Genomic DNA, 15,276 nt, shown 5'->3' on the forward strand with positions numbered 1-15,276 from the left:
GCTTGCCTCTGCAGCGCCTGCTTTCAATGGACACGTGAGCGGTGTTTGTCTCATTCACTTCTACACGCCGCCTCATCATGTGTTATCTCTAAGAAGAGACGGGCAGAAGAGGCCCCGTCTTTTCTTTCTTTCTGCTCTCACGCGCTCTCGCTGTTTCATAAAGCAATGCAGTTTTATGTGCCTTGGATTGCAAGTTTGAACGCTACCCCAACAGCGGCTATGAAAGAAACGCTGCGACCTGTTTTTAGAAAGAAGTATAAGAAATCGCACGGCTGTAGCACGCCCTGCTTAGGAAGTCACATATCTGGAATTGCCTTGAAACTTTCTTCTCCCATAATAATACTTATAGGAATTTATTTTTATTCTCTCTGGTTGTTGGTAGCCACTGTAATTGTTAAACTGTTAGGTGCTGATGCTAGAGCTATTGTCATGTATTGATAAGTACACTCCCTTTTTGCACGGCGCAGCTCTTAAGCGTCCGCTGCTGGGCTTTCCCGGCGTCGTCATCACTCGTTTTAACCGAGAGAACGAAGGGAACACCGAAGATTAGCAAGGTAGTATGAACACGGAAGAGGGGAGGAAACTGGCGAAAGGATGACGAAGAGGGCAGTATGCAGAGACGGCGCAAGACATTCCCTCCGGCAGCGCCGCACTACAAGATAACTAGAAGAACGAAGAGGCCGCCGAAGATAGAGCGGGCAGGAAGCAGAGGATGAAGGTATGGCGAGGGGCGTGCTAAATGGTCCCACGGTGACGTGCTACAAGGCAACGCCAGAGCATATGGTAGGCTTAGGAGCGTTCGCTGATGCGGCGATCACTTCGTGACACTCAACAGGTATGCGGCGTAACCCCTAAGAGTGCAGTTTACCCTGCACAGAAATATCGCAATAGGGAGCGTCTTCATGGTCACCAATTTTTTTTCTTTCTTCCTTTCGCTGCTTTCTTTCAGCTTTCTTTGTCAGGGCGAAAACGCATCTCCGCTTGCTCCGTGGATTCCTCAGATGTAAAATGAAGCTAACTCAAGGGCTTTGTCTTTGCTGACGACTGCTAGCAAAAAATGCTGCCAACGAAGCATTAAAAATTCAGAAATCTATATCAGAACTCAGATGTTCGATCACAGGCGGTTTTAACGCACTCAGTAGCGTTACTTATAAGTTTTATTCACTGGCGATGCACGCATGCCGGAAAACCGTCTGTGTGCGCCTCCATAGCCGTGCCTGCGTGTCCCCGTAGCTAAGGCGACCTCACATACACGGGCCATACCCTGCGCCGGGGGCCGCAGCTCCTACGTGTCTCCGGGCTGCCTGCGACGCACATCGCGTGCTTTTTTTTTGCACAATGCATGTTCGATTGATTGCAATAAGTAGTTTGCGCGATAACGTTGGTTATTCGAAGAGAGTGGCTGTTCCGGTCATCAGTGTGACAACCTTGTGCGGTAATTCAACCCCAACCTCCGCGAACACTCCCGCGGGAGTGCACGTTGGTCGTGTCTCAAACGTTGCTAAGTGAGAGCTGTAGTAGCGCTATGGTGAGGCAGCGTTTCTGCGGGCAGCAGAACCAGCAGCAGCAGCAGTATTGTGTCCCATCGAATCAACATTACAACGGCGTCATCATCCTCCCTCTCCCAAGTCGTGAGTGAAGTCGTCGGCAAAAGTAAGCTGTTTGCCAGCTGCCGTGCTTTGGTATCGGCCACGGATCTCTAAGCTCTAGCCGAGCGCCTTTGCCTTCGGCCGTTAGGGCACTTGCCGATGGATGTCGATAGTCTCTAAACTAACAATGCACTCACTGCTGCGCTACCATTTTATCTCATTCGGCGTGCGCGTGGCCGCCTTCATTTTCTTCGGAAGCGGTATTTGGCTTTTGTAGTGACCAACCTTGCCGTGCGCAAGGTTCGGGCGCAACTGCGTCGATATCCGCGTTCAAAGGCTGCTGCGCGCCTGCGTAGGAAATTCGTGCGTCGTGCCCCTTTCAAAAACGGGGCTCCATTCTGCGGTGGTGATGCGAAGTTCTCAAGGGCCGTACAGCATAACCACATCCTGTCACCGTGACTGTTCTTATCTGTTGGCCCCACGACCGAGAATCCGGTGGTAACGCCGGGTACGACGGACGCTTGGGCCTGTTTTCTCCTGCGTGATGAGGATGCCCGCGCAGTCACGGTGGGAACTGTCATGACATTTTGCAGTGTTGCCAAGAGACGAAATCACCGGCTATATATTTATGTGAATGCCATCTATAGTACTGATCCCCTACCGCAACGACGCCTATTCCGCTGCAAGATGATTTCCAGGCTAACATCAGGGTGGCGCATTACCGTGCACATTCTGCTGAAGTTCCAACAAACACGCCTGGGAGTGACGGTGAATCCTCTTCAGCTGTATCATGGGTGATGTGAGAGCAGTAGATGTGCGCGTAGTAGACATGCTCATTTCAAGAATTGTGTAGAAGATTCGTTATGTGGCCCATGCTTTTATTGTAGTTAACTGCAGAGAAGCAGGTGGAAAGCAAAAGCAGTAGAGCTTTAGGGGTCAAAATGCACTCAAAGCTGCGAGAAGGATCAGTCACGGCTAACCACGCTAAGGCTCACAGTTAAAAAAACACTGCACACCGGTTTCAGGACGATTGTTGGGTATTAGTTGCGAGCGCACGTGAAGAAACTTTGTAACGATAGCCTCTCTTGAAAACTTTGGCTTAAAATTTCAGTTGTCTTCTCATATCCGCGAGTATGGAGGTTTTCCGGCGTGTGCGGATACCCTCAGTCAAAGAATCGGAGCTATTGTGGATGACATTAAAAGTATGCTTGAAGTACAACTGCCCCCTCAGCCCGCCTTGAGGAAAGGGAAATAGACAGCGTTCAATAAAATTAATTCGAGACTACAGTAAAGCTGACATTTCTAGAAATAACAGTGAACTTAAAACCTTCTTTGAATATCTAAAAGAAACTGCTTATACAAGGTCTGTAGACAAAAACTGGCGTTTGTACAAACAAAAACTACTCAGCCTAATTAGTAATTACGTACCCCTCGTTTGCATCCGTGGTGAAATGGGAAGGCCCTTGTACACAAATCTGTTAAAAAACTAGCCCAAAAGAAAAAGCGCCTCTTCAAAGTGGCGAAAAAATCTGGTACTGCCCCGAAATGGAAGAACTACTTCAACTGCTTGCGAGAGTACAACCACCTCTTGAAGCGCTCAAAGAAAAAATTATTTAACCAGGATCTTCTTGATATCCTCCATGGTAATCCCAAAAAATTCTGGAAAATACTCACTCCCAACAGACATCAGTCGCATAACATCACCTTAACCAATCCTGATGGGTCACACGTCCCAGTCGCAAAACGCTCTGACGTCCTAAATTCCTATTTTTCTTCCGTTTTTACGTGTGAACCTTCGACCAACATTCCTGCCTTACCAAGATTGGACTTCACTGACATGCCTGCCATTGAAGTAACTGCTGAAGGTATCATGAACCTAATAAAAAAGCTCAAAATTTCTTCCTCCCCCGGACCTGACAACATACCAGTGAAAATACTAAAAGCTACCGACATCATCTCCAGCCAGATCTTACAAATAATTTTTACCCAGTCCATACGCGAGGGTACTCTGCCGAAAGACTGGAAAATAAACAAAGTAGTCCCTGTTTTCAAGTCTGGCAAGCGCTCCGACCCAACCAATTAGCCCGATCTCACTTACATGTATTGCCTGTAAACTTTTGGAACATATCATATATTCGCACATAGCTAACCACCTCGAAAGAAATTCTTTTTTCTTCAGCAACCAGCATGGCTTCCGTCCAGGCCTGTCATGTGAAACTCAACTTTTTGAATTCACCACAGACCTTCACCTAAACTTAGATTCTTCATTCCAGACAGACGTCATTTACTTAGATTTTTCAAAGGCCTTTGACTGCGTACCTCATAAAAGACTAGTGTCCAAACTTTCGTGTCTTCATCTCGACCCGCTAATCCTATCATGGATCACCTGTTTCCTAACAGATCGCGTTCAGTTAACTTGTGTTGGAGATCGCTGCTCAGAAACTACCAAAGTAATATCCGGGGTTCCTCAGGGATCAGTACTCGGTCCACGTCTTTTCCTTATAGTTATAAACGACCTCCCAACTGCCATTTCATCTCCAATCCGTCTTTTTGCCGATGATTGTGTAATTTACCGCCGTGTCACAACCACACTCTTAATCTGGTTCCATGTAAATTCCAGTTAAACGGGGCGATCCACATATTTTTATCTGGATCCAAACGAAGAATAACTGGAACGAGAGATATAAGTGGATCTTATCTGGAACTGTCCATTTGTTTTCTTTAGGTTTGTGTTTATTATGTGGAACCGAATAAATGAGGGGATGCGCTGTCGGCCGTTCCAGTTACTGTTCCACTTATGTCCCAGTAAAAATTTTGGACAGTGCTTTTGTATATTTTTTGCTCGTGTCTTGTTCCACATAACTTGTGCGCTGCAGTGAAGTATGCACTAAATCGTGCATTAACTGTAACAATGAACCACATATATATTTGACGCGCTTTGGCGCACAAGCGCACGCACAAGCACTTGCACGCACACGCCCACAGACATAGATACAGACACGAACGCACACCCGCGCACCCACACATACACACACACATGCATGCAGTCACACGCACACACGCACGCACCACATAAAATTTAATTAACTTCGTCGATATCTATGGAACTGTCTTAGAGCAGTTTACTTATATAAGACGGCTAAGACGTATTTTTAGTGACGTTATTTGACAGAAAACAATATGTCCATTGCTATAACAACACCGTACAATGCATGAAAGGTGCGAGAAAAGGGTATCTTAGCGAAAATAGAAATTTCACGAACCCCTTTCAGGTTGTCTGCGGCGCTCAGACCGCTTTAGTGAATATCGTCTTTTGCTAATTGCAGACGCGCAGTACGTCTGAAATCACCAATGACTTGAATTTCAGAAGGACCAGATGTCCCCAGGTTCTCCTTCTGCGTTTGGGATAGAGCCGTGGTAGTGCTGAAGAATTCATTGGGCTTTTGTGGATACCTCATAAAGAAATATATATAGTTGTTGAGACTATTGCAAGTTCGGCATTTGGTTCACAAAGCGTCGCAGAAACATTGTTTTTTGATCAATGCTCAGCCATCAGCTCGCTGTGTTGTAGTACGTGCACAATTTTAAGTGCTTTACAGGAACGTATGAATGGCTACAATCTGCTGTAAAATAGGTACTTAGTCCACTTTATTTATGCCCTGATGCGGTATATACATAGTGTTAACCGACTGTGCCGCATTTTACACTGCACGCAGCATGTCACGAATGCAGTTATATATGCTTGGATGTTCGTTAGCATTTTTCGTCTCGTGCATGCTATTAAGGGTGACTCACCTGATCCAATTCATATGGGACTCACTAATTCATCACGCAAATTTACTAATTCAAAAGCACCATGTACCGATACAAGAAGTTTTACAAATTCACTGAAATGACACTAACGACCTGGTTTGCTTCTTCTAGAAATACAGTAGACCCTCGTTAAGACGAACTTGGTTAAAACGAACACTGATTAAGAACCACAACATTTTTCTCTTGTAACGTCCACAATGCAATACACCTCCGCTTAAGACGAATTTCGGATAATACGCATGCATTTTTACGGTCCGTTCGGGTTCGTCTTAACGGGAGTCTGCTGTATATCATTTCTTTGCAGAGATAAAAAAAAACAAGAAACGCATTTTGGTTTATCCAGTCTTCACTGGAAGGTGCTAGCGGTCTCACCATGCGAGAGTTTTATTTCTTTGTTTCAGTAGAGAAGCGACATATATCTAAAATAAGCAAACTAGGCCGTTGTGAATATCGGTATGTATTTGTAAAACTATTCGTATTGGTGCACGATGGTTTTTAAGTCCGTTGGTCATGACGTAGTAAGTCCGATAGGAATGCTAACATGTGAGTCCCTTTTAATTTCCACAAGCAAAAACAAGAGCCTCTTTGCAAAGAGCGGTTGACTGGGTGAACGGAACTAAACCTAGATATACCACGTGATACCTGCATTATTTTGTATGTATTAATGCTGAAATGACATTGTAATTCCTAATTATGCTGTGCAGTAACAGCAAAAATACGCAGAGTTAACTTGCTGTTCGATTCGATGGTGGTTTATTTATCACAAAAAAAAAACAACATACAAAGGGTATATACAGTTGTTGTGTCTTGTCATAGTAATTGAAGTTCATTGAATGACCCGCCTTCTCCAGCTGCTTCCCCAGTTGCTGTTTTCCTGTAGCATTGGTGTTCAGGAGGGAAAAGGGCTGGGAAACGGGCCGTGGTAATATTACTTACTAATTAGCTGTAAGTAGCTTTATATAACGTGGGTATCTAAGAGCGTCGCAGTATATTTTATTGACTACGGAAAGGCTTGTTGTCAAGAAAAGCAGTAAATGAAGCCACGCCCTTTTGCGTTCATTGTAAACAGTAACGGAGAAATTGTCATCCAAAGTTAAGCTCGGATATCGCACGCACTCACGGCCCTCCGCGAGAAACAACTTTAGCCAGTACTAACGCGCTAACGCGGCTATTATCTGAGCTTTGTTTCGGCCTCAGCGGGCGTAAACGTCCGCTTAGACGCATACGCCCGTTTTCCGAATCCAATAAAGCCATCACGTGTGCCGAGTTTGTATGAGTTCTTATGCGGGCGCATCGCCAAAGCCTCCGCGAGAACGAAAGTACGCCGAAGCCATGAGGAAAAGACCGCCACTCCAGTAGCGCATTCAATGCGCATGCGTCAGCAGCAGCACGGCAGAGCTGTTTTTGCGTTGATTCACGGTACAGTGGGGCTGCAACGGGTACGATGACGACGGATGAAAATCGGGACCGCGTCAACACTTTAAACGACAGCAGCGCTCCCATCTTCCAGGATTCCCTCCGCTAATTTTACGGTCTTCCGCATGCAGCGCCACCAGTGGCACTCCCAAGCGGGTTTCTCAATTGCTCGCGCGATGCGCCTGATATTTACTAAAGAAATTCTCGGTCACGCTGGCGAGAACCGAACGCCGTTAGCAGTTTAAATGGGGTTGATTGCGGCGTGCAACTACGAATTTTTTCATATCCCTGGGCTGTATTTCCTGCTCGACGAAGTGGAGTTTTGCCAGGAGGCACAAAAAAGGTCAGTGCTGCTTATTTATGTGCTGGTAACGGTTGTTGTTCAGTGACATCCTTGTTAACTGCGTCCGATAAACATACCGCGTCTATGCCCGTTGTTCGTGTCGTTCATGCTTGTGGTCGCGGCGTGTAACATTTTGTGTTGGAGAAACGTTTGCAGCCGTAATTTACCAAAACTCCCGTGTTCGTGGGTCAGAGTCGGCTGGACATTTCTGACTGCGTACGTCAGAAGTTCCTGGTTTGCGCGTTTCATGAGTGGATGTTCCCTTACTGTGTGGCTTTGCTTAGTTGTATATTGACGGTAGCTGTGTATGTCTGCGGTAGCGAATCTTCTCGGGTTAGTCGCTCGCGATAATCGCGCGTGCACACGTGTACAACTTCCAAGCAAGTTTGTCGGAGCGTCCGTCCTTAGATTTATTGGTATTTTTAAAACTTGCGTGGTAATTGCGGCGTTGTGTTAGTCTGATGAGTAGAATGCCATTTACTGTGCTTACCAGACCGGGTGTCTTCGACCTTGCCCGTTGCGCGCAAGGTAGACGCTATTTCGAGTTGTGTTGATGTGCTTTCAAGGCGTCAGCTTACGTTTATCTGTGCAGTGTGTTATGCAGTTCCATGTTTCTTCCAATTCCTTTGACCAATTGAGATGATCTATTTTACATTGCCTGAAGTGTAGAGAAATGGAAGGGACAGTGGTCTTAGCCGTACCGCAGTAACAAACGTTTCTTTTGTAGAGGGGAAGAAATATGTGGAAACACGCAGCGGGTATATAGAAAGTGTGCTGCCGTTTCTATGCTGTTAATGTCAGTGGTAACTTGAGACTTCAGGATAATTATCCAATATCCATAATTAGTGGTTGCTACTTCACGAACCGCGTTAGAAATAAGCCACTCTTGCATTTTTATGCCGTCAATGTCGGTGCACCCAACATTAACATCACTATGTGCACCCAACATTAACCCATTTCTGTGCTTCCTTGAACTTAGAAAATATACTGCGAAAGCAGATTGCTACATTCTGTATTCGATCTGTGTAACCTGTCCAGATGCAGACTATGGCTGACTGTGGAGAAATTTGTCTCTACACTGGTAGTTTGCGACAATTGTTTTCTTTTGTCTGAAGAACAGAAATTAAAACGAATTATTTCCATTCCTTACATATACTTGTGAAATCATGGCTGTGGCATTCACTGTGGCTGAAGACATCTTCGGCACGCCGAGGCGTCGTTGTGACAAGTGTGACAGATTGTGAATGCATTGTGGAAGTCATAAAGCCACGAAAGAGTGCCTCTTGAGTGTTGCGTATTATACAGACGTTCACCACTCCGCATGGAGCAATGACAGGTGAGCCTAAAAATGTTCAAATATTTTTATATTAAAAATTGTTTCGCCTGAAAACGTTACCAGGGCTCGTGATGCAAAATAAATTTTAGCACAACTAATCAGGCTTGTACGAGATCTTATAGTACTCGCTTCTTAAAGGGAAGCGTAAATTTATGCTTCGATATTTTTATACTGTTTTTATTTCTAGGAAATAGGGCAGACCGGGACTTAAAACAATGGAACAAGGAATGCATACTGCCATTTTTCTGGTTCTTGAAGGCGTGTGTTCACCGTTCTTGAAGTCGTGTGTTCAAAAAAAGGAAACACGTGAAAGCCGTTGTACGGGATGAAATCATTGCATTCTACAAGTAAGTACGCACTCCCAGTTCTGGAACTTTGATGGTCCCTTTTTAGGTAGTTGCATTATACGTAATGGCTTCGGAACACCATTTCAGTGAAAACTTGACCTGTAGGTGAAAACGACAGTAAGAGCTTTTGGGAACACGTTGGCAAAACTTTCCTGGAAAATCACTCCGAGGAGGCCCTGCCAGGAACGCCTGCATCTTAATTTTAGTTGGGTAAGTTGGCATTTTATTTTTGTGGGACTCAATTTATGGTAGTGTTTATTGAAGCTGGCATTTTATTTTTGCGGGACTGAATTTGTGGTAGTTTTCTTTGAAGCAAAATCTTACTGTTAAGAATAAATCGTGAACTCCAAATTGGGAAATACCTTCACATTCAGCCTGTTTCGGATGCTGCAACATGTGGACAAAAAGACTATTATTTTGCATTCAAATTTTGCAAACATTTTGCTTTCACATTGAGAGTTGCTGCTGTGATAATACGGCGCCACGGCAACGCCCAATGCGGTTGCTTTCCAAAATTAGAGAACTGCCATTGACAGTCTGTGCTAATATTTTTTGTACATTGTTAGCAGCATTCCCAGAAAAGAAACCAAGAAATCGCTGATATTTCAATCAATTACTGTGCTATAAAAGGGGTGTCCTAAGCAACTCACTCATTTAAAGCCACCGTCTAACAAAATTTTCTTGTTCCTTCCTTAAAGGTACATGACGTGGTCCAGTTATTCTCGACGTCCAGTTATTTTGAGAGAAGAGAATGGCGGCGTAAATATTGTCTGCAAGAAACACGTCATGGATTTTCCGCCTGCATTGTCACATCAAGATGTGGTCATCCTCCTCGCCGTATATTTCATCTTAATCTCCTGAAACTTAGGCGACTTTGGAGAGTTCTTGGGACTTTTGCAGAGAGTTCTTGGCCATTTAACAGTGGCCTGATGTCATTTAAGTTTAAAGCTCTGTTGAAAGACTCGATGTGGTCACTCTACTTGGGGTTTTAAATTATTGTTAGACGTTTAAGCCTATTCGGAAAGATATGTCGTGGTTCAAATGATTGGTAGATGCAAGCGGCATGTCAACTGCAAAAGTGAAGTGCGTTCCTTTGCAATTTTTCATTATTGGCACAAAGCGCAGGCTGCCTTTGCCTCTACTCTGTTACTCTGTTAATGTAGCTAATGGCACTGCACTGTAACGTTTTTATTTAAGTGCAGCTCGAAATTTTTTTTCCATGGCAGTGCTGCTGTTGATGGATGCAAACGTGAGAGTAATTATTTACACAGACGGTTTGGGGTTTTATTACTCAACTTTTGTACTGTATCTTAGCTGACACCTAAGCCCTAGAAGAATGCGAAATATACATATTTGGCTTGAAAAAGTTGTTTACTATGGACAAAGTTGCATTTCTCGCTTGTTAGAGGCAGTGCTTTGGTCACAAGCATACTGTCGTCATGATAGTAGGGTTTGTATAGCACACAACTGAATTTTATTTCAGATAAATGTTCGGGCTGGAAAAATGCTTCCAAGTTCGCTTGGTAAAATTGGTCACCTGTATGTTTTAACGCTACCTGGCTTGGTTATTTGGAATGTCTGAATTGTTCTTGAGGGAATTAATAACGTCTTTAGAGTTAGGCTGCTTGATAAATTTTAAAATGCCTAACATGCTCCGAGCTATCTGGTTTGTAAAATTTTGTAAGATTCACACTGGGTGTTATGAGCTTTTTTTTGGATAAGTTATTTTAAATAGCTACAAATTGTCGGGGAAAGAACGCGGCTTCAGTGAAAGGCTTTTTCAGGGCGCGTATATAGTCGGTTTTGGCTACAGTTAGCTTGATATTACAGTTAGCTTGATATTGATATATGGTGTATGTTTTAGTTGTGCAATAGTGCCACATGCTTCCGGTAATTTTTTTTGTGCAAATGTTAAATTGTTAGTATTGGCTTCGGTGTTCTTTTCCTACACTCTTGCAGGTCTTGTGATAATCCAACCGTGTATGACTTGTATTTTTGGCTTTTCCCTACAATTTAATAGCAAACTGCATTTTTTGGAACCGGGATGCGTAAACATGGTATGGCAAGCGCTGTGGGTACTTCCGCATTTGCGGTACCTAATTTCATGTCATAAAACAGCATATTTTATGCTCACTGTTGTGTAATGCTTTTTGAGTTACTGCGAGGGTAGATGTACAAGTCTGTTTGTGACGCGGTGGCGCTTAAAGCCATCTTTATTACCCACGTGTTTCTAGCAAAAAAGAATGGTAAATATTAGCAAAAATGGGAAAATGCCACTTAGATCGTTTTGGCCACTTGATATCGTTTTGGTATTTGATCCTGTACGCTGGTCATTTTCTGCCCAAGTGGAAACAGATATGTCTCCGTATCTCAAATGTGCGCAATAATACGAGCAAATAAAATTTCCTTAGTGTTTTTAAAAGCATTGTATCAGTGCTAATAGTTGGTTTGGTGTGTATTTTAATGCGAGTCTTGTTTCTTTTACATGCAGCCAAAACCCAGAACAGGATTCGGCGGATGAAGCCAAAGTCTCTGTGTGCCGCTTCAGGTATCTCAGACCAACTTTTATATAGAACTGTGCTCCGATAGGCAACTGTTGGGAACTGTCAGGGACCACACTGCTGCGGCGGTTTCTGTTTTCCAATTGTTGGTATCACTGTGGGCCATATGTCAAGGCTGCGTTAGAATGGTGCTTGAGGTTTCTTTCTGATACTAATGCATCCGCCAGCCTGGCAAATGACCTCAGTTTATACCAACAGGAAAGCAGATATGTTGGAAAAGTGGAGTCCCATAGACAGCTTCTCAACGTCTATCGGAACACCGTTTTATATAAACAGCTGGTCTGAGGGTACCTGGAACGGCGCACCGGATAAATCCATAATCATTTTACGTGGATCAGTGTTCCAGTAACTTACACTACCAGTTTATTTGGAACAGTGATCCGTATATTTTTATTTGGAACGCCGATCCAGATACTATAGCTGCAAAAATATGTGGTGCACTGTTCCACTTACATTTTCAAGATATGTGGAACACGGTTCCAAATATATAAGTGGAACTTTTTTGCAAAAAAGTTCCAGTTACTAAGTGGATCTTATGTGGATCCAGATTAAGAGTGCAGCGACGGCCAATCCGTCCTCCAAGAGGACTTAACCTTAATTGCCAAATGGTGCTCACGCTGGTTGATGAGTCTAAATGTTAGTAAATGTAAGTTCATGCATGTGACCCGGAAGCGCTCCATAACTACATTCCCATACTGCTTAGGCACAGTTAATCTATCTGAGGTCCATAGATACCGCTACCTTGGCGTTACCATCACTAACAAACTAAACTGGTCGAACCACATTCTAAAATTAACAGCCGATGCCTCGAAGTCCCTGAACTACCTTAGAAGATCGTTATACCTATCCCCTCCATCGATCCGTAAAATAGCATGAGACTTTCATCCGCACCAAACTGGAATATGCCTCCTCCATTTGGAACCCGCACCAAACGTACCTGGCTGATATACTAGAAGCTGTACAAAACCGCGCTACCCGTTTCATCTCATCCAAATATGTCCACTCTACCAGTGTCACCAACTTAAAAGCATCTGTCGGGCTGCCACTCTTAGCATCAAGACGTAAAATCTCACTGCTCTGCCTATTCCATAAATTGTATTATAACTTCCCTGACCTTCGTTCTACGCTTTTATTTCCACCCGTGCGCTCATCACATCGCCTCTTCAACTCTATGAGCATTCAGAGACTTCACCATTCTACCAACGCTTTCAACAAATCTTTCCTTCCCGTAGCAATAGAACAATGGAACTCCCTACCAGAATCTGTCGTTGCCGAGCATAACCCTTCGAAATTCCGTGAGTTACTAAGCTCCTGTATCCTGAATTAACCTACAATATTCTGTTTCTCGTTACTTTTTCTACGCGTAATTTTAGCCTCCTTTCCAACTGCTTTTACCTCTGGTTGCTTCTTTTCATGTCTGAAAAAATATAATTACTCCCCCTGCGTCCCGATGCCGGCAAGGCTCCTTCTTCAGAGGTGACACGGCTTACATTGCAACGCCGCCTTGCAACCCTTCGCCGCTGTCGGCCTTCCACGAACTCCGCCCTGCGGAACGCGCTCGTTTGTTTACACAGACTGGGGAGTCCCTTGCGAGCCATTGCGACTCCGTGGGGTTCGCTGTAAAGGCACTTCCTCCAGTTCGCCCCTTTTTCGAAGATGGCAGTTCCGGCAAGGTCAGCTTTTTGGTCTGCCGCCCCGCATTGTTCGGAGACGGGGGCTGCGTTCCTTGACCTGTCTGCGGTCGTCGTTCTTGCCCTGCCTTGTCCTCCCGGGAATATTTTGGGGTACTGAGCACAAAGAGTGGGGAATTCTACTCCGAGTGCTTTGCCCATTGTTGCATGGTCCTTAGGGCAAGGGGATTAGCCGGCCCACTGACGCCAAAAGCTTGTGACCGTGTGAGAGTACTCAGGCCGGCAGGCCGGCGCCCTTCTGGCTCCTCGTTCGTAGGGCATTGGCACGCGTTTCAAATACCATACGGTTGACGCCCTCAGTCGGTTCATTGCTCTTTCTAGCTTTGTTTTTCTTTCGTTTTTTTTCGGCGGACTAGGGAAACTTTGACTTCTTGAAATTGCTCACCTCTCTCCCTCCCCCTTCTCTCTTTTCATTTCTTTTTTCATGCCTGTTCGTCTTCACTTTCTTTACACGAATGTATGTCGGAATTGTTTCTGTTTTACTGTCTTAATTCTTGCTATGTGTGTGCTATTATTTTGCCCCCCCCCCTTTTTATTCTTTTCATGCCTGTACGTCTTCACTTTCTTTGCACGAATGTATGTCGGAATTGTTCCTGTATTACTGTCTGAATTCTTGCTATGTGTGTACTATTATTTCGCCCCCCCTCATGTAATACCACGCAAGGGGCCTTTAAGGGTACATTAAATGATGATGATGATGATGATGAATGAGAAAGGAAAAGGAACTGGCACCTAGACAACAAAACAAAACGTCATGGGCAGGGAGAGATGAGGTTTTGCGAGCGCAATGGGTGTTTTTCTACAAGAACAGTTTCTATTCTTCCCTCTCTCTACTAATCCTATTCGTGCTCTCTCTACTAAATTATAAATTTAGGAGGTATAAGCTCGCCTAAAGATACTGCAAGAGCTTTCCAAACTTGCACGTCGTTCAGTGCACTCCGTATGGGACTACCCAGTGCCTGTACCACCCATTATAGCTTGCAGCTGTCCCTTATGTTTATCAATCGTCCGTATGCATATACAATAGAACACGTTATGGTGCGTAGTTGATTTGAACAATACAACCGCTTTTTATGTCCGCCCGAAGAAATCAAGCAAGCGTGAGCGTACACTTTCTCTGTCTGGTTAAAGTGAGAAAAAGTACCCGAACGTCATTACTTCTTTACAGCTATCCAATGTTTCATGCAATATCCTGCGACATCTTCGCTGCATGCAAACGCATGATTATGGGTATCATTCTGAAGCTCCCAGTGTTCACAATACTCACGGCTTTCGTCCGGCGGACATTCATGCTGACGAGGCAGACGTTGCACTGGTCAGTGTTGCGTACACGCAGCCATCGCTCGATGCAGGCCTTGTGCGTTAGCCCCATGGAACCCTTACAGAAGCAAGGAGACACGAGTGGACCGCATTCCTCGTTTGCGCCTCGGAAGCAGATGAGGCAGACTCGTTTGGATGTGTCTGCGTACCAGCTGCTGTCTGTGTCTCCCTCGTTGGCTTTCTTGTCTGCAGAGAGCTTCCCCGCGCAGGTGCTTCCACTGGAATCGGGAACTTTCACCTCTGCGACGACTTCAGGCTGTAGGTCCAGCTGAATTTTCTTCTTTACACTTGCCTCTTCACTCATTGCGGGGCTGCACAAGTAACGCGCTAATATTTTTTATGGCGGGACCATTCTCTCGCTACCGCCCTTCAAAAATAAAGTGTGGATTCTTCACGTAATGGTTGTTTCGATAGAGATGCGCCTGGCCTTTGTAGGTAATAATGAAATACGGTGACTGCTCTTAATTGCTGTTGCTTGTGATACGATTATTCATGGCTAGAATGTGACGTCTTTTAAATATTAGTAAACATCCCGAGTGCTATGATCAATTAGGGCAACCTTACGTTAGCTGTGATTAAGTGCACCTGACTCCTTTTTAAGCCAATGAATGACTCTGAATTGAGACCAAAATGAAAATACTATAAATGGAGAGAAAAATGGAAGCTAAAACGTTGTCACAGATGTACAGGGCTGAGAAATTGGACATCATAAAAGAAAATTTCTAAGATAATTATCAGGGCTGTGCCTTCCCTCTTGAGGCTAGAGCAGGTTGCTTACGAACTGCTTACAAAATAATAGCTTTGTGGGAAGTATTCATAAAATGGCGGGGTATGCGTGGTCTGCGGAATAGAAACATAAA

The 15,276-nt window shown here is 44.5% G+C and overlaps 1 long non-coding RNA gene across 2 annotated transcripts; it reads left to right on the top strand.

The window, feature by feature from the left end:
• Nucleotides 1-6,346: 6,346 nt before the first annotated feature.
• LOC144167409 (uncharacterized) lies at nucleotides 6,347-9,693 on the top strand. 2 transcript variants are annotated; one of them, XR_013321988.1, is made up of 5 exons: nucleotides 6,347-7,161; nucleotides 8,356-8,497; nucleotides 8,685-8,844; nucleotides 8,932-9,054; nucleotides 9,543-9,693. It is a non-coding gene; the product is annotated as an uncharacterized LOC144167409 (long non-coding RNA). The 2 variants fall into 2 exon arrangements; XR_013321987.1 differs by lacking the exon at nucleotides 6,347-7,161 and having other exon boundaries at nucleotides 7,180-8,497; nucleotides 9,543-9,689.
• Nucleotides 9,694-15,276: the final 5,583 nt, after the last annotated feature.

The sequence above is a fragment of the Haemaphysalis longicornis genome, unplaced genomic scaffold (assembly GCF_048455015.1).
Source record: "Haemaphysalis longicornis isolate Haplotype H1 unplaced genomic scaffold, Haemaphysalis longicornis Haplotype H1 scaffold_2, whole genome shotgun sequence".
Lineage (NCBI taxonomy): Eukaryota > Metazoa > Arthropoda > Arachnida > Ixodida > Ixodidae > Haemaphysalis > Haemaphysalis longicornis.